This window comes from Filicampus tigris, chromosome 21 (genome assembly GCF_054856515.1).
Source record: "Filicampus tigris isolate MCC_2025a chromosome 21, RoL_Ftig_1.0, whole genome shotgun sequence".
NCBI lineage: Eukaryota > Metazoa > Chordata > Actinopteri > Syngnathiformes > Syngnathidae > Filicampus > Filicampus tigris.
In genome coordinates, this window is record NC_141237.1 from 14,738,134 (window position 1) to 14,761,063 (window position 22,930).

Below are 22,930 nucleotides of genomic sequence, written 5' to 3' on the forward strand. Positions count from 1 at the left end.
CATCGTTTGGGGATTCAAACGAGCATCTCCTCAAATGTGTTGGTTATAAACATTTGTTTGTATTATGAAACAATATCACGAGTCACTTTTTTTGTTTTGTTTAGTACACCGGTCAACAGCACATTAGGATGTTTGTGGTACCTTGCAGAGAGGCATCTGCTGGTAAAAACAAGTCTTTGTGTGGAGAATCCCCCATACACACTCCATTCAGTTGTAGAACGGTAGTGGAGCTCGGAGGAAAGTGTTTTGGGAATGTTTGAAAGGACAACATTGTCTATGGGGGGACAGGTGGTGTCATAAACCACCAATATGTACTGTATGAGGGTTCTTCCACACAAAGGCTTGTTTTTGGCCACCAATTTCCTTCATTATTCGAACATGCACACAGGCTCGTGTGCAGCGGGATTGCTAGCTTGATTGTATGGTTTCACCTCCCTTTATTCTATTTTATTTTTGATTATGTTGACAAAACATCTCAATTGTTAATCGGTGTGTTTGCAGGAGCAGATAATGTTTTGAAGTCTTGCATTATCTTATAGATTTTTACTGCATGGCAATCAAATAAGACCTACTATACATTAGGTGCAACTTCCAAAAACATATTTAACACTAAAAGGAATAAAGTTCAAGTTTTGCACACTCAGACTACAAAGAGAGTTTAGTATCGAACTGTCATTAATTCAAGGTTAGTGTTGCAGACTTAAAACGAATAGATAAGCACTGCGGCGGAGTGATCATCTCCCAACCCAGAGGTTGTTGGTTCAATCCCCAGCCATTGTGACCATAGTGAAGTACCCTTGAGCAAGATACTGAAACCCCAGTGGCTCCTGATGCTGCGTCATCACTAGATAAATGAGGTCACTGTGTGAAGCACTTCTGAGTACCAAATGTAGATAAACGCTATACGAGTGACAGCCGTGATACCTATTTAGCACTATAATTAGAGATTCAAAATAATTAAGTGGTGGTAGTACTGTATCTCCAATATTAACAGCTTGCTTAAGCGTAAAGAGTTCAAGTTAAGTTTACTCATTATTTGTAAGACAACAAGTTCCCACATAAATATTTTTTAAGTCAACTGAATTTCTTGTTTCTTACAGTGTGTGTTACAAAAAAAAAAAAAAAAAGCAATAAACTGAAGCGCCAAGCTTATTATGGTTTATCCGGCACTGTTCCGTAAAACACCTAGAATTTTTTTTTCCTAAAAGAAATGAATATACACACATTATCTCTAGCTGTTCTACATTTGATCTATAGCACTATAAGCATGAATTATTTTACATTTTATAGTTTTTCTTAAACCCCAACGAAAAACTACAACCGCTTCAACACATCATCACATGTCCATTCCATAATTTCACATCCCAAACTGAAACTCATCTGCATTTTATATTGGCCCTCACTTTTCATATTTCAAATAAACAAACGTTTTAAATGAATGTCCCTTGATTTTGACACCTGTATTTTATCAACATTTCCCCACACTTGAGAACAATATGTCAGAGGTTAAACTGCGTATCACCATACATCATACATTTTGTTTTATTTGAATTTTATGATAACTTATTGCAATCAAACCACTTTTTAAAACACAATGAATTCCTTTTCTAGTTTGTATTAGTTGCTTCATGTTATCCCTTGAGCAAAATACGTTTGTATCACCAGTAAATATTACAAATGTTCATATATTTGAGAAGTGCAAATATCATTCAAGTAAATAATAAACAATTTAGGTCCCGATGCCAAAGCCTATGGAATACCACATGTTAATTTTCACAGGTGTGATTCAGTGTTAATATTTTTTTTCCCCCCCTAACATGTTTTGTCTGCACTAAAGCAGGTTTTATTACTTAAATGTGTCTTTGTTTACTTTACCTTTTTCTATAAATATAAAAATCTAATGAGTGTTTTTTTCTGTTTTATATGTGCTTTAAATGGTTGATGTGTGACGTTTTGAAATGTGTATGGACTTTGTGTGCTTTGGCGATTGAATTTCGTCCTTTGAGTGACACCGTAGCTCCCCAAGGGGCAGACCTATAAAGGTAACCACAAAAGGTGTGAGTAATTAGGAAGCTGCTTTGTGTGACCCTGAGCCACAAAGTTTGATCTCCAGGCTCTAGCTTGACCTATGCTTCTTTTGCACGCAAAAAGGGACCTTGACGCCTGTGTCAGAAGGGAAGATTATTTAACATTAAGCATCCTTGGTGAGCGCAGTGAGACGTGCTTGTTAATTTCCTTTGATGGTTTGAAAATAGTATTTGTACTTGTGATTTTGTATTAGTGTATATGGAATATTTGGAGTAAATGAGTGATTGTTTGATGTTTTAATATTGATGCACAAATTATGATTGTCTTGTGAGGACTGGAGGGTGACTTGCTTGTTTTGTTTATCCTGGCACACAGTTTTCACGGTGCTATGATGAACTTGATGACGATGATCCTGCTACAACTAAAATAAACAGACACCTTAGGTATCAGTCGAGACTCTCTTTGGGGATGCAAGGGTTGCTATAACATATTGAAACCTATTATTTAAATAACTGCGTAACCATTTTTAAGTGGAACACTGATTATGCCATATTGTTGGCAATCCTGCGGAAGTAATTAGTGACGAATAGTATAAAATGTTACGTAAATCAATAAATACACCCACAGCATAGGGTTTTATTAATTGATATAGCTATATTTTCTTATTTCTGAAGCCAGACCGGTGGTAATTTACTAAAAAAAAATTTTCAACAAAAACATCAAGTATTTCTATAAATTTTTTCAAGTAGTTTACAAAATTGAGGTAAAAAAGAAACGGGTCTATAAATTGACACAATGGGCTTTTAACCATTTTCATAAATTGAAATCACCTTTGCTATTTTTATTTTAAAAATGGTTGCATGATTGGTTGCAAATACAGCAGAAGGATTCAATTATACAATTAATTACTTCTTTTATGAGTGATATATCAACACTACCTTAACTTTATCACACATAAATCAATTTGAAATGAAATATAAATGTTATATATTCAGGGAATACAGAGGTAACGCGAGTGGGAGAGCGTCACTAGGTGTTTAAGAGTATTGCTGATTTGTACTTCAATAATTATGTTCACTATGAGTTTGGTCTGGGTGTTTTGGTATTTTTGGATGATGGACTCCGGATCTTGTCTAAGTGGATTTATAATGATGGTATATATCTGATGTATTTATACATTTGAAGTATTTGCTGTATTTAGGGGTTCATTTTTGGTAATATCTTTAGTAATTTTTACCACACATGAAGAATAGAGATATAAATTAAGAAAAAATGGAGAAGGGGTGGAATTTAATGAGTCTTAGACTTCTTCCCACTCTCTTTTGAGCATGGAAGACTTGGGACACTTGGGTGAGCTTAACATTGGCACTTATATCTGTATAATAGGTTTGCATGTAAAAACGACATTAGTACTAAAATGCCCACCTCAAAAGACTCTGTAGTGATTTAAGGTCTTTTTTTGTGATTAGGTTTACAACAAATTTCCACTCCCCAAAAGGGGGCGTGGCTTATGTTATGTTTTCAGTCTCAGCGGTCTACGTCACGCGAGGAAGGCATGCTTGGTAATATTGCTCGCTTTGTCAATTCTGTTGTCTAAAACGGTGACTGAAATGCACATTACTACTCTTGTCCACTTCAAACTGTGAAAGTATAAAAGTGTTCTGCACAATCGTTTGGATTTATTGACATAAAACGTGATCTCATCATGATCACCTCCACAAAATCAAAAATACCGTGGTGATTGCTCCTCCACTTTCACAAGCTGAAGCGGGCAAGAGCATGAATGCGCACACGAACCCCGACTGGTTATATTTAGCGACGCTAAACACGTGTCTCAGGAGCTGCTTGCAGCAGCAGCAGGAAGATTGGAGCCCCCCGCTTCCCTCCCCGGTTAAAGGTAGGATTGGGACAGCGGACGTTTAGCAACAACTAGCTTCAGGCCGTTAAAACAAAAGGCGTTAGCACAACAACATTAGCTCCTTACTGTCCGCCCAGCGTGTGGAGGTGAAGATGAGCCTGTCTTCATGTCGCCTCGCAAGCAGTCGCGCGCGGTGTCTCTGCTTTTTGCTAGCAGCCCCCTTCTGCCCGAGTGAAGCGGCTTGAGAGTGACAAAAGTCCTCATCGAACAGCGAACGAAAAGTTCCAGCAAGGCTGACTGCACAGCCGAGAGTGTGGCCGCATTGGAACGTGCCATTTCGGCTGTTGCCTTCCAAATTGGACGGCGCTTTGTAAGCCGAAAATCTGGGGCACTCCTCATCCAAATAAATGTGCACGTCTCATTTCCACTTCAGTCTCTGTAAATATCCTGACTGGTGTTTAATGCCTCGCCCGTCCTAACCGTGATCAGCAAAGAAGTAGGGTTTTTTTTTTTTTTTTTAAAGCAATGAAGCAGTGTGCGCTGGTTCCAGCCTATGTAGCTCTGCTGACTTCCACATTTCCTCATACTCATATAAATCAGCCACAGAGAGGTTAATCCTTTTGATATGTTGAAGTGGGCATTAGTAGAGATGTCCACACATTTTGGTGCCAATTGATCGCCGTTTTTGGACGTTATAAGGAATGAAAGTACAATGATTTCCAATGGAGAGTTTGGAATCGGTCTCTCGCGTGACTCCGGCCGAACAAGGACAGAACGGTAGGGGGCGCGGCCATTCTGCTCATTAACAAGGGGTGTTATTCATAGAGTCACTTATTTCCTAATTTCTCCCAAATTTATTGATAAAATAGAAAATGACAACTTTTTTCATTTTCCTGATCAAAAATATATATAAAATTAACTCGTTAGTGAAAACCGTCCCTTTAAGTGTGCTATGGCTAATATTTGCTTGTTGTTATTACTATTATTTTGATCTTTATTTCTATTTGTTTTTAGCAGTAACTGTTGTTTTTATATTCTTTTTATACTTACCCACCTTCTCTTTTGCTCGATATCAGGGCTTCTAGTACCTTGATTGACAGAAATCTTTATACAATCAAGGGCTCGATGGTATGTTACGATACGGATGCGTTGCATTCCGTTACGTTCCAGTTAAGATTTTGTTTTGTCTCATGACTATCTTGCTATGGTGCCAGACTTTCTCAGACGAGGACACTGAATGAATGTCCCCTGAGAGCTCATGGCTCATATTAATTGATAGACAGAAGCAACGGACATTTTGGCAGGAGATATCGTTGAATTTATAAAGGTAAATGTACCTTCAGTAAGTTCTCATTTTCAAAGTAATGTTTTCATTTTGGGCGGCACGGTGGTCGACTGGTTAGCACGTCCGCCTCACAGTTCAGAGGTCGTGGGTTCGATCCCGGCTCCGGCCTCCCTGTGTGGAGTTTGCATGTTCTCCCCGTGCCTGCGTGGGTTTTCTCCGGGCACTCCAGTTTCCTCCCACATTCCAAAAACATGCATGGTAAGTTGATTGGATACTCTAAATTGCCCCTAGGTGTGATTGTGGGTGCGGATGTTTGTCTCTGTGTGCCCTGCGATTGGCTGGCAACCAGTTCAGGGTGTCCCCCGCCTACTGCCCAAAGACAGCTGGGATAGGCTCCAGCACGCCCCGCGACCCTTGTGAGGAGAAGCGGTACAGATAATGGATGGATGGATGTTTTCATTTTGTTGGGTTAACAAGCATGCCTTTGTTTTCGTTCACGATCTAAGTGTGAGTGATTTTGTTAGTCTTCAATTATCTGTAATGACTTTTAGGAGCAGAGAAAGACAATACTACAACCAATCACTACGGAATGTTGAAGGTATACACTGTATACAAAAAATAAACAATATATTTTTTTGTGGGGGGAATCGAATCATTATGGAATTGACCAGTGGAAATTCATTAAAATGTATTCATTTGGTATGTGGTTATTTTACAGCACAGAGGATCCACATATTATTCACTTATACTAGAAAACTTTTTATATGGGATCAAGAGGACAAAAAATAGGTTCTTGCATCCATGTTAAAATGGCAGAAAAATTAGAGATACATTTTTCTGCAGGGTGACAGGGCATGGCCACCCCTGGCCACTCTGCGATTCCAAACCTGAGGAAAGGTGTAAAAACAAAAATTGGGGGTGGGGGGCGGGCGGGGCGAGTTCGGGGGGCAGTGTTTAGAATACATTTTAAGAAGAGCTGTGTTTTTATTTTTGGGATTTAAAATGTGAATGTTTTGGGATGATGAGTATCTGTTTGGGGAGATTTTGGTTGTTTTCCAATTAATACATTCTTTTTTTCCATGTTTAAGAAAAAATATGCTTAAGACAGGAAATACTTGCAATTGGTGAGGAAAATTGATTAAATAGTTCTTTATCTATTTACCAAGTTATTTGTATTAAATTTAACTAGGCTGGACAATAGACGTTTTGTGAAGTTAATACTACCCTCACTCTGACTTGACAAGTTTTAAGGGACAAGACATCGTTTCATGATATACCAGACTGCGAATATTGTTATCTACAAGCTGTTTGACATCACAGGTCCCGGATTCTCAGCTACGTCCAGAAGGAACAAGAGGAGCTACATCACAGTGATTGGATGGGCAAATTAACAGTGATCAAAATTTGGCACCCGCTGGTTGAATTGAGGAAATGCTAGCACAATTTCTAGTGTACAAATGGCGGACGTGCCAGAACGGAGGTTCCTGAGTGCAATTGGAAAGCACCTTTTTGGGGAGTGAATGAAATACTAACCAAGTGAATAAAGGTGTGAATATGTATGAGATTTGAGAGAATGTTTAAGGGACGAGCCCCCAGGAAAGAAAACCTGATTTGGACCAAGCCCTCCTCAGCACTGGGTAAACAATGGTTTGTGGGACTGATCAACCCATGATCCCATTGCATCCCCAGGTACTGATTTTCAATATTGCTGTGAGAAAAGAAAAAAAAAACATCTTTGACCCACCAAATTCATCCAACAAGTAAATTAATAATTGGATTGTAAATGGACAAACGACAAGACAGGTGTTGATGAACCTGAAAATTGACTATGTGAGCTGGGTTTAGACCGTCGACAAGACAGGTGTTGATGAATCTGAAAATTGACTATGTGAGCTGGGTTCAGACCGTCGTGAGACAGGTTAGTTTTACCCTACTGATGATGTGTTTGGTGAGTGGAATATGTGGGTGAGAGTCATTATTAACGTTTAAAATTTGATTGAGATCCCAAATGATAGTTAGCTGGAGGATGTAGAATGTCCTCGTTAAGGGTTTTGACATTGTCCATAACCGTCTGAATAAAAACAGTGTTTTATTTTGATTTCATGTCACATGACTGTTCAACATTTTTGAAAATATAAAAGCGTTATTGAGGAAATGGTGTTGACATAGTTGCTAAGATAATTTTAACAAAAGTAGTGGAGTTTCAATTATAATACAAATATATTGAGAAAATCGTCATTTTGTTTTGAAAATATTTTTTGAAAGGTGGACTATTTGATATGACCTTGGCAAAAATAGACGCGCAAAATAATTTTTTAGTAATTAAATAATTCTATGACCAATTAAACGAAATTTGATTAGTTCATGAGCTGTTACGATACTTTGCAGACATCGATGGATGAACAAAACCATTAAGTAAATAGTAACTAAAATAATTTTTGTGAAAATAAAATAAACAGGAATTAAACATATGGGCAAAGGCAAACCCATATAAGCTTATCTAGTCCTACCCTTTATGTGAGATTCAACTTTTCCTATAATATTCAATACAGTATTCAAGAATAATTAAGTACTTAAAAATAAGCTAACTATGATTACTACGATTATACAATGCTTTCTAAAGAGGTTGTTATAGATTAAAAAGCTATAACTGTTATGAATATTACCAGTAAAATGTCCATATAACATTCTAATTTACAAAATATTATGGGACATTGTATATTAACACGCACAACAAAAGAGCTTTTGTCGTGCGTGTATCGCAAACCTTGAAATTTAAGTTGTCCCCTTAACTTAAAGTTCCCCTCCCTTTCAGTAAACATTTCCTGTATATTTTCCGATAGTTAAGTATCTTTAACTTTGTCGATTATTTGGAAAGTTTTGAATTCAGTTTATTAGTCTGAGCATTACAATGGCGATGCTGGATAATAGGAAAGGACTACCTGTTAAATCTTCATTATTGCCATAAATAATCATCTTATCTTAAATATCATCATCACATCCATCCATCCATTATCGATACCGCTTATCCTCACAAGGGTCGCGGGGCGTGCTGGAGCCTATCCCAGCTGTCTTCGGGCAGTAGGCGGGGGACACCCTGAATTGGTTGCCAGCCAATCGCAGGGCACACAAAGACAAACATCCGCACTCACAATCACACCTAGGGGCAATTTAGAGAGTCCAATCAATTTACCATGCATGTTTTTGGAATGTGGGAGGAAACCGGAGTACCCGGAGAAAACCCACGCAGGCACGGGGAGAACATGCAAACTCCACACAGGGAGGTTGGAGCCGGGATCGAACCCACGACCTCTGAACTGTGAGGCGGACGTGCTAACCAGTCAACTACTGTGCCGCCATCATCATCACATCTTTATTTATATGTCCAGAGGCATAGTGCTAGGCGTTTTTTGTGGATGCTGGTGTGTTCTTTGCATTAGGGCCTTGGTCGTCAGGAGTACCAATCGTGCGGTGGGCAGTCGTGGGGAATAGTACCCTACCAGGCCGCCCAGTGGGAGGGGCATATCGTCATGCCTGTCCCGGAGGTTCCAAGGCCGGAGGACTTCAACGAGGAGAACGACATCATCTAGTTTAGGGTCCCCGATAACTGATTTAGCATATAGGTTGATTTTGCTTGCTCATGTCCTTCATTGCTCGCATCGGGTACACCAATAAATAACACGCACCCAGTCCATTACAGATCACTTATTTTGGTTGCATTGTTTAGACGTTTTCCACGACGGCACCACACTAGTGACTCAATGGCAATTAAAGAGAGGGGGGGGGTTGTTTGTACCCTGAAACATTGCCGAATAGTAGGGGATCACGCGCACATATGGGTCAAGGTACACAAACGGGGGTGGGATGAACTGACCTTTAGGCCAGTTCAAAACAGGGATGAACATTTTTCAGAAAAGCTCAAGTTTTAGCTGAGTGATCCATAAAGTCACTCAGATGGGGTTGTTAGACTAGGCCCCTTTGGCGTATATGTTTAGGGCCGTTACCTTGCTGTGACCTTTCTCTTGCTTGGCCTTCCTTTTCTATGACACTCTTGGCACACTTATTAGTTGATTTCATTAGGGGTCACAAATAGTCACAGGGGCTATCTTCACAGCTGCATCTCGATCTTTCTGGCACACTACATGGGTCTAAATTTATGGCGAAAGAGGGAGGTGCTCTTTTTTTTAACAAATTATTAAATTGTAAATTATGTAAATACTGAGGCCGAAAGAGGGAAGTGCGCTTTATCCATTAGATTTTTTTTTTCAAATTATTCAATTCCAAATTATGTCGGCCTCAGCCTATGAGGCCAAAAGAGGGTGTGAAGGATCTAAATCTATATGAATGGCTTTATATTAGCCAACAGGTTAACCAAAAACCAAAATGGGAATTACCGTATTTTCCGGACTATAAGTCGCTCCGGAGCACAAGTCGCACCAGCCATAAAATGCATAATAAAGTAGAAAAAAACATATATAAGTCGCACTGGAGTATAGGTCGCATTTTGGGAGGAAATGTGTTTAATAAAATCCAACGCCAAGAACAGACATGTCATTTAAAATTTAAATGACGAACAATTTATAATAAAAATACAATAGAGACAACAAAAGGCTGAACGGTATGCTTACATTACATTACACATAGCCCCCCCCCCTCCACTCCCCGGAAGCTAAGTTGTCTTCGTCGCGTAACGCTAATAAATGTGTCCATATAAATCAAAATATTAAATTGTACACACAATTGGGGAATTTGGGGGGATTCACCAGAGCCTCATCCACACAGTCCCTCGAATCAAAGAGCGTGACCGGACACAGTGATAGGGAACAACGTGGCTTTAATAGCACTCCAATCCATTCCACAGAGCTCAACAACTAGCTCAATCCCGGCGCGTACACAACGACGAAGAGGTGCGCATCTGCTGCTAACGGCTAACAGACTCGAAACATCTCTCGTTGGGCCCCCTTTTAGCTGTCCAACAATATGCCCGACATAAATCAACAGAAAGAAAGGACCCATACAATAGAGCTGCCCAAAAACATTCCTGGTGTAAAACACACAAATTAAACAGTAAACCAATGCATGTATAAACGAAGCACTAATGAGGAATTTACAACAGGTAAGATAACTTTAAACTCACCTTAACGGTTGTTTTTTTAAAGAATTTCATTGGCCGTTGAATGTGTCAATCACCAGCTGAGCAAGTTTGGTTGTGACTGCAAACACAATTGACGAATCGTCCATATGCAGGGGTGGTACTATTTACGCATTTAATTTGCTCATTGGCTGTTGTTGAACTCCTGACACGGGAAACATTTGTTTATTGGATCAAGTAAGCAATCAATCAAACATAAGGTCCAGCCTATTCTTTGAAATCTCGTGATTAAAGCCATCGAAGGATGTGCATCTCAGGCACGTTGTGGACTAACTATATTACTGGAATACTTTTACTGGACCCTTGTCAACGTAATATGATCATTGATGATGATGGATTATGAAATTGTGCCGGACATTTATGAGGCTGAAATGGTGAGTTCCTTATTTTTTGTGTGTTAGCGATTGTTTGACTTAAATGCTCGTCGAGCCTGCAGATATGATTGTATATGTATAATGTTTGGTATCATTCGAATCTGCGGAAACTCAGTTTTCTAACCATAAACAACATGCCCGGGAATACTTTGTAGTTGTTCTGTATATAGCGAATTTCCCGCGGGCACGACGCGAAAACCCACATGTGGGCCGTTGGACCTGCAATAACATGTGAAATGATAAACAGGTAATAATGTGTTAATAATTTCACACATAAGTCGCTCTAGAGTATAAGTCGCACCCCCAGCCAAACCATACAAAATGCGACTTATAGTCCGGAAAATACAATACACATGGCATAATCAGTTAAAAGTCTCAGTCAGAGTGCCCTGATCTGAGCACGGGACCAGCTGTGAAGATCAGCCCCATAGGCAGGGCAAGCCAGGGAGGAGACCAGCCCACATTATGTTTAAATTTTAAAGACAGTATAAATGTGAGGGCTGCATGTTAGACCGCGCCTTTTCTGCCCTCGCCCGTCTCGGGTGAGAGCATTCGCGAGGATGGAAAAGCTGTATGATTCCGGAACTTCAGAGATGGAAAAGAAAACTGACAAGCAAATTCAATCGACTTGTGTGAGTCTTTATTTACATTGGATACTTTCTTGAAAGATAAAACAAACAGGCATTGATTAAGTAGTTGTTTTGTAAATTGCTGATTGGGTTTATGGACTCATCACCTACAAAACATTTCAACACATGTTAAGACAATGGTTCTTCTGTCACTGATAAAATTGTCTTTAAAATGTGTCTTTAAAAGCTCTTTGCAAAAATCTAAATTCAATATATCACATTTCATAAAAAATCATTTTCACTTTTACAGCTTACCACAAGGAGCTAGTTCTTTCAGTTTCTTTCTTTCTTTTTTTTTTAAGCTTCAATGATCGCTGCTATTCTCAGCACACTTGTTTAGTGAAGAATCTTTTAGCACAAGCACTGCAACTGAATGGTCTATTCTCAGTATGTGTTCTCATATGTGTTCTTAAATCAGATTTTCGATAGAAGCTTTTACCACAATCTGAGCATGAAAAATGTTTCTCTGTGGGCTCTTGTGTGATTGTTAAAGGTGACCTTTGGGAGAACCTTTTGCCACAAACTGTGCAGGAAAAGTTTTTTTCGCCAGTGTGGATTCGTATGTGGCTTGTTAAATGCGACTTTACACAAAAACCTTTGCCACAAACTGAGCAGGAAAAGGGTTTTTCTCCACTGTGTATTCTTGTGTGGTCTGTTAAATGTGACTTTCGAGAGAAGCCTTTGCCACAAACTGAGCAGGAAAAAGGCCCTTCTCCACTGTGTGTTCTGGTGTGTTCTGTCAAACTTGACTTTACAGAGAAGCTTTTGCCTCAAACTGTGCAGGAAAAGGGTTTTTCTCTACTGTGTATTCTTGTGTAGTCTGTCAAACTTGACTTTACAGAGAAGCTTTTGCCACAAACTGTGCAGGAAAATGGTTTTTCGCCAGTGTGGGTTCCTATGTGGCTTGTTAAATGCAACTTTACACAAAAACCTTTGCCACAAACTGAGCAGGAAAAAGTTTTTTCTCCACTGTATATTCTTGTGTGGCCTGACAAACGTGACTTTCGAGAGAAGCCTTTGCCACAAACTGAGCAGCAAAAAAGGTTTTTCTCCACTGTGTGTTCTGGTGTGTTCTGTCAAACTTGACTTTACAGAGAAGCATTTTCCACAAACTGAGCAGCAAAAAGGTTTCTCTCCACTGTGTGTTCTTGTGTGCACTTTTAAAGACCTCCTTGAACTTAATGTTTTCCCACACTGAGAACATTTCCAGCATTTGTTGTCAGTGTTATATGCCTTATCACCTTTAGCTTGTTCATCTTCATCATCATCGTCATCATCATAAACATAATTATCATCATCATAAACATAATTATCATCATCATCATCACAAACAAAATTATTCATCAACATAATATCATCATCATCATCGTCATCATCAGTGTCAGGAGACTCTCCCCCTCTGTCCTCCTCATTCTCACCCTTGTCTTCATCTTCACTCTTTAAAGGGGCAGAAGTCAGTAGTGACTTGGTGATATCCTCCTCCTCCTCCTCCTTTTTGATGTGAAAGGGCTTTTCCCCCTTTTCCTTTTAAATACGTTGCTCAGGACGAAGATATTTTTCACTGACGTCTGTATTACACAAGAAGACATGAAATAATAATAATAAGAAGGCGGCTTGAAATAACTTTTTTTCTTTGATGGGCAATTTCCCCAATCAATTTGAGGAACAAATTATTAATTTTGAGGTGCTTTTTTTCCAATTTAATCTCTGGGACTCGAAGCACGTGTGCCCAATGCCTTAACTACACACGGATGGACGTCCATAGCCACCGAATCTTACATGACTATAACGTGTATAACGTATGTGGACGAAGGAAATCTCCGCAGCAGTGTGCTTCAGACATGCGCCTTGGAGGAAAGACACACAGCTGAAAACTTAGCTGCTCACCTGAGTAGTGTGATGGGTACGTGGGCACTACAAAATAAAGTCGTCGCCTGTGTGCATGATAATGCAGCTAACATGGCGCTAGCGAATAAGACCCTGCTGGACTGGGAGTCGGTACCGTTACTCATTACATTATTCATAATAAATGCCATGCATTGCATGGGAAAATGTATCAGAAATGTATTTCTCTTTCAATTGTTCACCTTTATTCAGTCAGTTGTTGTTACATCAATAGAATTTAAATTAACAAACTGTCCTGAATGTTTGGGCTAAAATAGCCCCTAAATACACACAACATTTGCATTTTAAACTTTGAATTCAATATGTATTAAAATTCAAGTTTTCTTCCTTATAGACTAGTCGACTAGTCGCAATTAAAATTTGAGACTAGACGGCGGGCAAATTAGTCGAAATTCCCATCCCTACAAACACGTGACATATTTTTAACAATAGAAAGTCATTCTTTACAAAGCAAATGAGAGTAAGAAGTGTACAACCCTGCTCTGTGTAGCACAACACGAGGCTGCTTACAAACTTTGCCCAGCATTTTGAAGATCTTGCTCGTTCTCTTCTCTTATTCCACAAAGTTCCTCCTCGTACTTTAGTGTTGTTCTCGCACACATTTTCACACGACAATTGAAACAAATGTCTACTTGACGATGAGTAGAGTGTTTCTCTTTGTTAGCGACTAGCGAGCGAAGCTAAAATAAGATAAGGCCGAGAGGCATCAACGCGCACCAAAACGAGCTAATCCGGGCACAAAGACTTAATAAATGATGTTGTAGTCCTTTCAAGTAGTGATGGAGGTCCCGTGTGGAGGGTCCAGTCCGTTCAGCACTAACTTGGAAAGAATTATTTGGCTGGGTGTGTTTTTGACTGCGGTCAAGTAGAGGCGGGCAGGAAACGCCCTGCTACGATATGATTGGCTGCTGGAAATTGGGTGGAGGTGGAGAAGCGTGAGTTGAGCACTGTCATTAAGTCACCGACAGACATTTGTGCTGCAAATTGAACCACTTCTCTGTTAACAAACAAGAGGTTTGTCTGCAACAAGCAGTGGCCGATAAAACAGGTCAATTATTTAATGTAATTTTAAAAGAAGGAATAAAAAAACAAAAACAAAGGCTTTGCTTTTATGGGAACATTATTTTTGTTCTACTTATAGGAGCCATCTCTTATAGTTTGACGAGACGCAGGGCTCAGGTAACGACCAATCGCGGCTGAACTGTTTTCTGAAACTGTGCCGTGATTGGTCGTTACGTGAGCCCTGAGCAACTGTGATGTCATTTTCAGGTGACAGGAATGACAAAATGACCCCCCCCCCCCCCTAAAAATGGCTAAAAATGGGCGGATTTTGCTGCTTAACTCTTATTCCACAAATGCAATATTAATCAGAATGGCGTGTTTCAATTAGTGGGCCTGCTGGGAACATGTGCTTGAAAAAAATATGTTTGGGTCGATTTGTACTTTAAAGAGCCGCTACTATATGACCTTTGGAATTTATTTATATACATTTTTTTTTTCAACTTTATCTCAAACGCTAGGACAAAAGAGGGCCCGAAAATGTTTGGCAGTGAATGAGTCAAATGATCCTCAATTCCCATGGAAAGTTTCCCATTTGGCATATTTCCAAACTCCCCACAAAAAAAACCATCCTCTGGACTCCCTAATTCTGTATCAAAACACTTTTCAAAGAATTTCACCTAGTTGTCGAATTATAGGCTCCGACAGGAAGGTCACTGACAGCCTAGGTCTAGGATGAAACGAGCAGATTTTGGTGGGTGTGGACAAGGTGCGGCCAAGACGCGGCCGAAGACGTGGCCAGGGCGTGGACCCTGTCTGCCTGAATGTGTACTCATTGCAAAACGCTATGCAGATTTACAGAGCAGATTACAGGCCACTGCACTACAGAACAACAGTAAAATATGTTTTGAGAAGGCTTTAATTTACAGTCTCATGAATAAACAAAATTGTGGGAAAAAAAAAAAATTATATTAGTAACACAAATTAGTGAAATTAGAATTAATAATGCAATAACCACGCTGAAATTTTTTTTTTTATTGTAGTCGTTTCAGGTATCTGGCATATCGTTCTTTTGTGAACTGGTGCTGGGGACTCCTTGGGCGCACAATCAGGGTGGATATTCCAGCGCGTGTGGTCCTTCGCATCCGCTCTGAATTTCCAGAGGACGACAGCCAGTACACCAGATTCAAACAGGCCCTCGTCTGAACCTGGACACATAGCTGGCAACAGCCTTGTCGGGCCTCTCATACTGGGCTGATAGGTCCTCAGGCACAGGGATGGCCAACATTGCATCAGTGTACGGCGCAGGATTGGAAAAGACTTAATCAAAAATGAGGTCCAGGTCTTCAACATAACCTGTAACATATAACAAGGACAAATGTCTTTGGTTAAATTGTGTTTATTTTTGTTATTATTGTGTCTTTCTACATATTTCATGTAATATATATAGATAAATACATTTAAACCCCAAAACAATTGTTTGAATTTAATGAACCCTTACCATACGTTGACTTTGTCTTCAGAGGTTTGGCTCTGCACTCCCCCTGAAGTGCTTTGTTTGAAGCGAGGCACACCTTCCCTTGTCTCTGCCTGTGGTCGCTCAGTATTTTGCAGCCAAATGAAGCATTACGAAAAATGTGTGAATAATAGTAATAATGAATACAATTTGAACCACAAGTGTCAAATATACCCTTTTTTTATACCTGCAGAGCATTCCAATGAAGGGAAAGACAACATTTTGGGGGGAAAAACGAAGGATGCCGGAATGAAAAGATTCCAAAGATGAAGTTTGTAGGTGAGGCCTTAGTTTTACAAAATCCTTCAGCGTTTTTTTTTTTTTAAAGTAACCTTGCCAACTTGTCAAAAGCTGGTGATTCTGTGAATGAAATGGAAACATCATTTTAGAAAATAATATCTTTTATAGTACAATTTGCTCTCAGGTGGAATTCACTGTAGCTGTGTAGTTGTCTGCATTGGTAATATACCTGCTTGGAGCCATTTGTTTTTGTCCGTTGTCTTGCGGATTTCATGCTCACAAATTGGGTAAAGAGGATCCTCATGTGTGTGGATGTTTCGCACGTGGTTCAGAATCGCATTCCACCTTGCAATTCTCTCCGGACCAGATGTACAGGAAGCTGCTGTCCAGTAGATGTGGTTGTTGATGCACTTCATCCACTTTTTGAGTTTTACGCAGTCCTTCGTCTTGCTGATCACATCCAGTTTCTTTGCAATTCCTACAGTGAGAGAAACATACAATACATTTAGTAAAATAACAAGCCATTTTTGCACTACCATGTAGGATGGAGTTTGGGTAATGGTATTGGTGGCAGAGTTCTGGACCACTTGGAAAAAAGGAGATTTGAGTTACAACTATCCACATGGCAGATGACATGTCTGTTCACAAGGAATTAGGTGGTGTTTGATGTGGGGTAAGTGTTGAAACGGTTCATGTTGCACATGTGGAAGTGGGCTGAGTGGGTGGTGCTATTGATGTCTTATTGGATTTATAAAGTGCTGTCAAGGATGATACCCAGACCCTTAACCTGTGAAGAGGGGAAACCTGAAGCGTTATCAACAGACAGAAAATCAAAATAAATACCTTTTGCCATGTACCAGACATCATGTAGTGCGTTGTCTTTCGCTCCCTGAGAAACTTTTGCACTTGTGGATGACGATCTGTGACAATACAGTCAATGGTGATGCCAGGCTCCTCTTAAGACCCACTTTCTCCATATGGTAGCTACCACCAACCTCATTGCTCTGGCAACATAGAAAACACTGATTATGAGAAAATACAAAACGGACTTTGATTTTTCAAAGGTCAATCCACTTGACAAGTGCCACTCGGCACTTTTCAAAATCTCACCTGGACCAGTTGCAAGTCCACAACTGTGTTTGTCTTGAGATCCATCATGGTATAACTCCCATACTTTGCTGAGGACCTGTTAAAATACTTTGTTCAAATATTGAAATAAGGGTGCACTTTTTAACTTCGGTCTCCAGTCTTCATATATTTGCAATATTCCAGTAACATAATACCTGGGTAGTCAGCCCTCGTGTCACCACCAAGTATAACTTTGCTTTCTTCACACAGCCGCTGCAGAATCTCATCCTGCTGAACTTTCCAGTGATTAACAACTGCCGGTTCAATAAAAGATCTGGCATGCCGGCGAAATGTTTAATACTGGAGGTTCATTGCTTTGTTGACCTGTTGGTGTGGAAGAGAAATAAATAAAATACATTTAAATTGAGGCGGCACGGTGGTCGACTGGTTAGCACGTCCGCCTCACAGTTCAGAGGTCGTGGGTTCGATCCCGGCTCCGGCCTCCCTGTGTGGAGTTTGCATGTTCTCCCCGTGCCTGCGTGGGTTTTCTCCGGGTACTCCGGTTTCCTCCCACATTCCAAAAACATGCATGGTAAGTTGATTGGATACTCTAAATTGCCCCTAGGTATGATTGTGAGTGCGGATGTTTGTCTCTGTGTGCCCTGCGATTGGCTGGCAACCAATTCAGGGTGTCCCCCGCCTACTGCCCAAAGACAGCTGGGATAGGCTCCAGCACGCCCCGTGACCCTTGTGAGGAAAAGCGGTACAGATAATGGATGGATGGACATTTAAATTGATGTAAAAATAATCCACTCATATTTTTATTACGTCCACCAAAGAGGTTATGTTGCTGTTGTGCTTGTTAGTGGACAATAAAACTAGAAAATCTGTCAAGGATACTATATGGGGAAATTGTTTTGCTAAGCAGAGGTCTGCGCTCTATGAGTGCTTTAAAAGTATGTTTATTTTGAAAAAAAATTTACCTTTTCAAGTTGAATGAAGGAAGCACCATTCAGTTACACAGCTGCAGACAAGTGTATGTTCCCAGCCGGCGTGCTCCCCAGGACAGGTTGGCTATTCCACTGTCTGCAAAATGTGCAATGTGGGCAGGACTGCTTCACCGATAGATAAGTTCCAAGCCGCTGGGTCCTCACATCACATTTCTTAGTGCAGACCGGACATTTATTGAAAAGCTGCATGATGCAATCCTCATAAACTATATACTTACAGCCCTGGTGTGTGGGGGTTGAGAATACCTCTCTATATCAAAACACAGAAGAAGACCAAAAAAATATATCTTTTTCAGTAGAGCAGATCAAACATTTCCTCTACATATTAATTGTACCACTGCACTTTAAGGCAGCTAATCTAACATTTTTTTTGCACCACAAAAGCAATGCTAACAACCACACAATAATGTTATAATAACCTAAGTGTCGCCGGAACCGCTCCATAATATTTATATGCCAACACAATCCTTACATCACTCATTCTCAAATAATAATGGACTTACGACTGACGTGTATAGTCAAACAAACAAAGATGTCACCGATTGGGCCACGGCTGAAACGCGTAGGCATTTTCTCCAACTGGCCATGTTAAAATAAAGGCCTTTTAATTCAAAATAACTTTGAGTGCCTCAGTTTCTAGCATTTATTTAAGTCCTGCGTTTATCCCTCGACTGAAGAGCACCAAAGAGCCATTTTTGAGAATACCACAAACATCCGAGAAGCACTCCTGCTTTCATTGCTTGAACACAAATAAAATTATTTGCTTTGTGATCTTAACATTCTAAAGGAGACTGGACGTTGTTCATACCTTTACTTCTGAAGTGAGACTGCATTGTTCTCTGAGCCAGCTGAGTCCCTACACAACGTGTGGGTAATATGTCCGTCTGGCAGGCAACACTCCTTGAGAGGGGGTGAACAATGGCCTGTTGAACCACTGCTACTTGAATGGGGGACTGCTGAGCCAATGATTGGACTGACGGAGTTGTGCTGGCCTGTTACCAAAACATTTAATAAAACAAATAAAACAGATTAACTACAAATATAAAAAACATAAAAACTGTGTTGATCACTCAACTGTCTTGTTTGACTTGCTACAATATATACATTGCTGGGAGGATGGGTCAAGAATTAAACATTTCAGCATGCCGATTTAGTTTTTGATTGCAGACAAAAACAATGTAGACAGCAGCACGAGATTCGGAAATACATTAGCAAATAAGCATCTCACTTCAAGGATTGGAAAGAGACATTGTTAAGCTGAATTACAAATAGCATTCGTTTGAGTTTCACAACGTGCTATATACTCACACGCTTAGAGATCGATGTTATAGTAACCGGGCTGTTAGCCGCGAAGCTAACGTATGTGATTACTACAGTACTTTTAGGCTGCGATGAATGACGACACGCCAGTGTCGAACAGTAGCAGGAGATTCAGAAATACATAAGCACATAAGCATCTCACTTCAAGGATTGGAAAGAGACATTGATAAAGCTAAATTACAAAGAGCATTCGTTTATAACTGTAAAGTGAATCACAACACGTGATATATTCACACGCTTCGAGATAGCATCGATGTTGGGCTGTTAGCCGCGAAGCTAACGACTCAAACAAGTCCACAATATATCACATCTGAAGGAAATTGCTCCGAAAATAGACTTACTTGGACAGGGTTAGTTTCAGCTCCAGACAGAGTTGGTATTGATCCCGGGCAAAGCCCCAGCGAATCCACGTTTGAATTGTCCCAAATTGCTGAAACAGTCATCAGCAAAATGTTTGCCACAAACTAACACACTTTGGGCACATTCGATTTATAAATAAACCTCAACCACAAGCCTTTCTGTGGCTCGTATGGAGGGAGAAGAAAAGGGTGTTTGTTGTCCTTTTTGCACCCTGTTACAGAGTAGCTTCGACGGGCTTTTCTGGCTTCCACGTTGTCCTCTGCGTAAGCCACTTAATTGTATGCCGGCTGAAGGCGGAGTTCGCGCTTAGTGTGGGACGTACTACCAAAAAGGGGCGGGTTAGTGTGTGGTTAGGGAAGTATATTCAGACTGCTGAAACGGCCCGTTTTTCAGTGCTGATTGAGCTTTGTTGACTCAAACGGCCACAGGAAAGGGAAACATGGATAGTTGCTCTCACAACTTTGTGCACGTAGTCAGGTTGGGGAAATGCATTTATGACTAAAAAACGTAATAAAAAGAGATCTTCATATTAGCGGCTCTTTAAAGCCTTGCCTCATAATTTCCTCCAAATACTGTATTTACAGTATTTCTACCTGCTACCTAATCGCTTGATTGTATAAATGCCCCGGCACGATGGACCACATTTACTTCCGCAAACACAACGTCGGGTGTGACGTCGTCTCTTCTTCTGCGCATGCGGGCCACTTTGACAACGCATGTGTTCATACAGCAGTCAAGACCGAGGTCGCATTTATAATGTAATATGAACTCTTACACACAAAAAATTTATTTTTTTCAAAAAATCCAAATTGAGCATTAAGATCTGCGGTGTGAACCTAGCCTAAGATAAATATATACATAAATCAAGAAAAAATGATAATAAGCAAACAAATACCTGAACACTGAATAGCTTAATTAAACAAGGACCTCATATGTCAACATACTGTATTCAACCTTTTTCGTTGACAAAGACTTACTGATCATTTGCATTTCATTCAGAATCATATTTACAATTCCCCACTTTCCCCATCAAAAGTCAACGTTTCTTCACAGTCTGTTGTTTCATCAAGCATTAACTTAGTTCATATGGCGATCACTATAACATTGGACAAGGCACAATGTGCATTGCTTCAGGTGTTTTAGCACCTGTGCTGATTCTCAACACTTGTCCACAAAGACCACAAGACGACATAATAAAAGATCCCATTCAAACAAAATGCAGCTTTTTCAAACACTTATTATGGTGTACATGTAAGATATTAAACATTTAAATGTTCATTGGATGCTTTTTGATGCCTGCATTTCTCATTAGCACACTTGTGCCTCTTGACCTGAAACTTCTGAGGAAAAAGGTTTCTCACCAGTGTGGCTTCTTGTGTGTATTTTAAGTTTCCCTTCTGTGAGAAATTTTGGCCACAAACTGAGCAGGAAAAAGGTTTCTCACCAGTGTGGCTTCTTGTGTGTATTTTTAAGTTTCACTTCTGAGAGAAACTTTGGCCACAAACTGAGCAGGAAAAAGGTTTCTCACCAGTGTGGCCTCTTGTGTGTATTTTTAAGTTTTCCTTCTGAGAGAAACTTTGGTGAAAAAAAATGAGCAGGAAAAAGGTTTCTCACCAGTGTGGCTTCTTGTGTGTATTTTTAAGTGTCTTCTCATAGAATCTTTGACCACAATCTGAACAGGAAAAAGGTTTCTCACCAGTGTGTGTTCTTGTGTGTGTTTTTAAGATTCCCTTCAGAGAGAATCTTTGGCCACAAACTGAACAGGAAAAAGGTTTCTCACCAGTATGTGTTCTTGCGTGTGTTTTTAAAGTTCCCTTCTGAGAGACTCTTTGGCCACAAACTGAGCAGGAAAAAGGTTTCTCACCAGTGTGGCTTCTTGTGTGTCTTTTTAAGTTCCCCTTTCGAGAGAATGTTTGGCCACAATCTGTGCAGGCGAAAGATTTCTCTTCAGTGTGTATTCTTATGTGTTGTTTCAAACTCTTCTTACAAGCAAATGTGCTCCACAGTGAGAACATTTCCAGCTTTTGTTGTCATCACCTATAAACTCATCATCATCATCATCATCAGCATCAGCATGTGACGACATGTCGTCACTCTCTGATAGTGGAGCAAAGAGGCCGTCTGCTTGCAATCCTCCACAGTGGTCACCATCACCTTCTGTTGACATGTGTTGACATGAGCTGCTGCTTGGAGTCTCCGCCCCTCTGCTCACCTCACATTTATTTTGACCGTCATCTTCATTCTTCAAAGGGACACCGGTTGATGGTAGCTTAAACATTTCCTCCTCCTCCTCATCTTTTATGTAGTGGGGGTCTTCTCTCTCTTCTTTCATGTCAGGATGCTCCGGCTCCTCCTCTTTTTTGATGCAAAGAGACATCTGCTCCTCTTCCTCTTTGAAATGGCGGACTTCCTCATCCTCCTCTTCCTCTTTCATGCAAGGGTGCTCTGGCCTCCGCCGCTCAGGACGAACATCTTAACTGATGTCTGCGAGACACAAGAAGTCAAATACACATGGTATTATGGTTTATCTGTAGAATTGAAGGTGATTAGGACAGCCAGATGAGTTCCGATTACACTACAGTACTCCCGGAAGTCATTTTGTTCGCAGCTGCTTGAATGCTAGGTGGTAAGTTAGCTTGCCCTGTAGCAGCACAGACTTTATGTATACTAAGTCCGTGCAAAGCAGCAACGAGCTGGGTATCATCTGCTCCGTTGTGACAAATAAAAGACCCCACTAACAGGTAGCGTTTTCACCGCCGAGGCGAACGAGGGGTCGCCAAGTGTGCTAATCACTACAGTGAAATGCTAAACAATACAATACAATACAATTTTATTTGATATTCATGTCACTCACCACAGGAATGAAGCAGCCGGTTTCCTCATCGCTCCAAAAGTTCTCTTTTGTGCTGCGTCTCTAATCTTATTTAGCTCTGCTTGTGTATTTGGCGTGCAACCACCGCACATCCGCATACAATTACTTCTTGTACTACAAAGACCAGTATTCCTTGCGCTTGTGCATGCACAGAGTGTCTCGATCGTGCCTGCGCGCCAGCAATATCTTTGCCTTTTTCGCCCTCCTCTCCTTCTTCTCCATCCAACTCTCAGCAGTAATGCAAAGTACAGCATCTTTTTTTATTTTAATGTATTTTCGTTTTTTTATACCATGCATTTTGATGTAAATTTCGA

The 22,930-nt window shown here is 40.3% G+C and overlaps 2 pseudogenes across 1 annotated transcript; both read right to left on the minus strand.

The window, feature by feature from the left end:
- Window positions 1-11,353: 11,353 nt before the first annotated feature.
- On the minus strand, window positions 11,354-12,756 carry LOC147127757 (uncharacterized; annotated as a pseudogene).
- Window positions 12,757-14,559: 1,803 nt separating this feature from the next.
- Window positions 14,560-21,345, minus strand: LOC147127758 (uncharacterized; annotated as a pseudogene). Its single transcript, XR_015084184.1, has 11 exons — window positions 19,726-21,345; window positions 18,873-19,056; window positions 18,283-18,314; window positions 18,038-18,140; window positions 17,270-17,438; window positions 17,097-17,183; window positions 16,830-16,990; window positions 16,216-16,464; window positions 15,934-16,106; window positions 15,732-15,820; window positions 14,560-15,586 (listed from the first exon to the last, which is right to left on the minus strand). The product of XR_015084184.1 is annotated as an uncharacterized LOC147127758 (transcript).
- Between the last annotated feature and the right edge of the window lie 1,585 nt (window positions 21,346-22,930).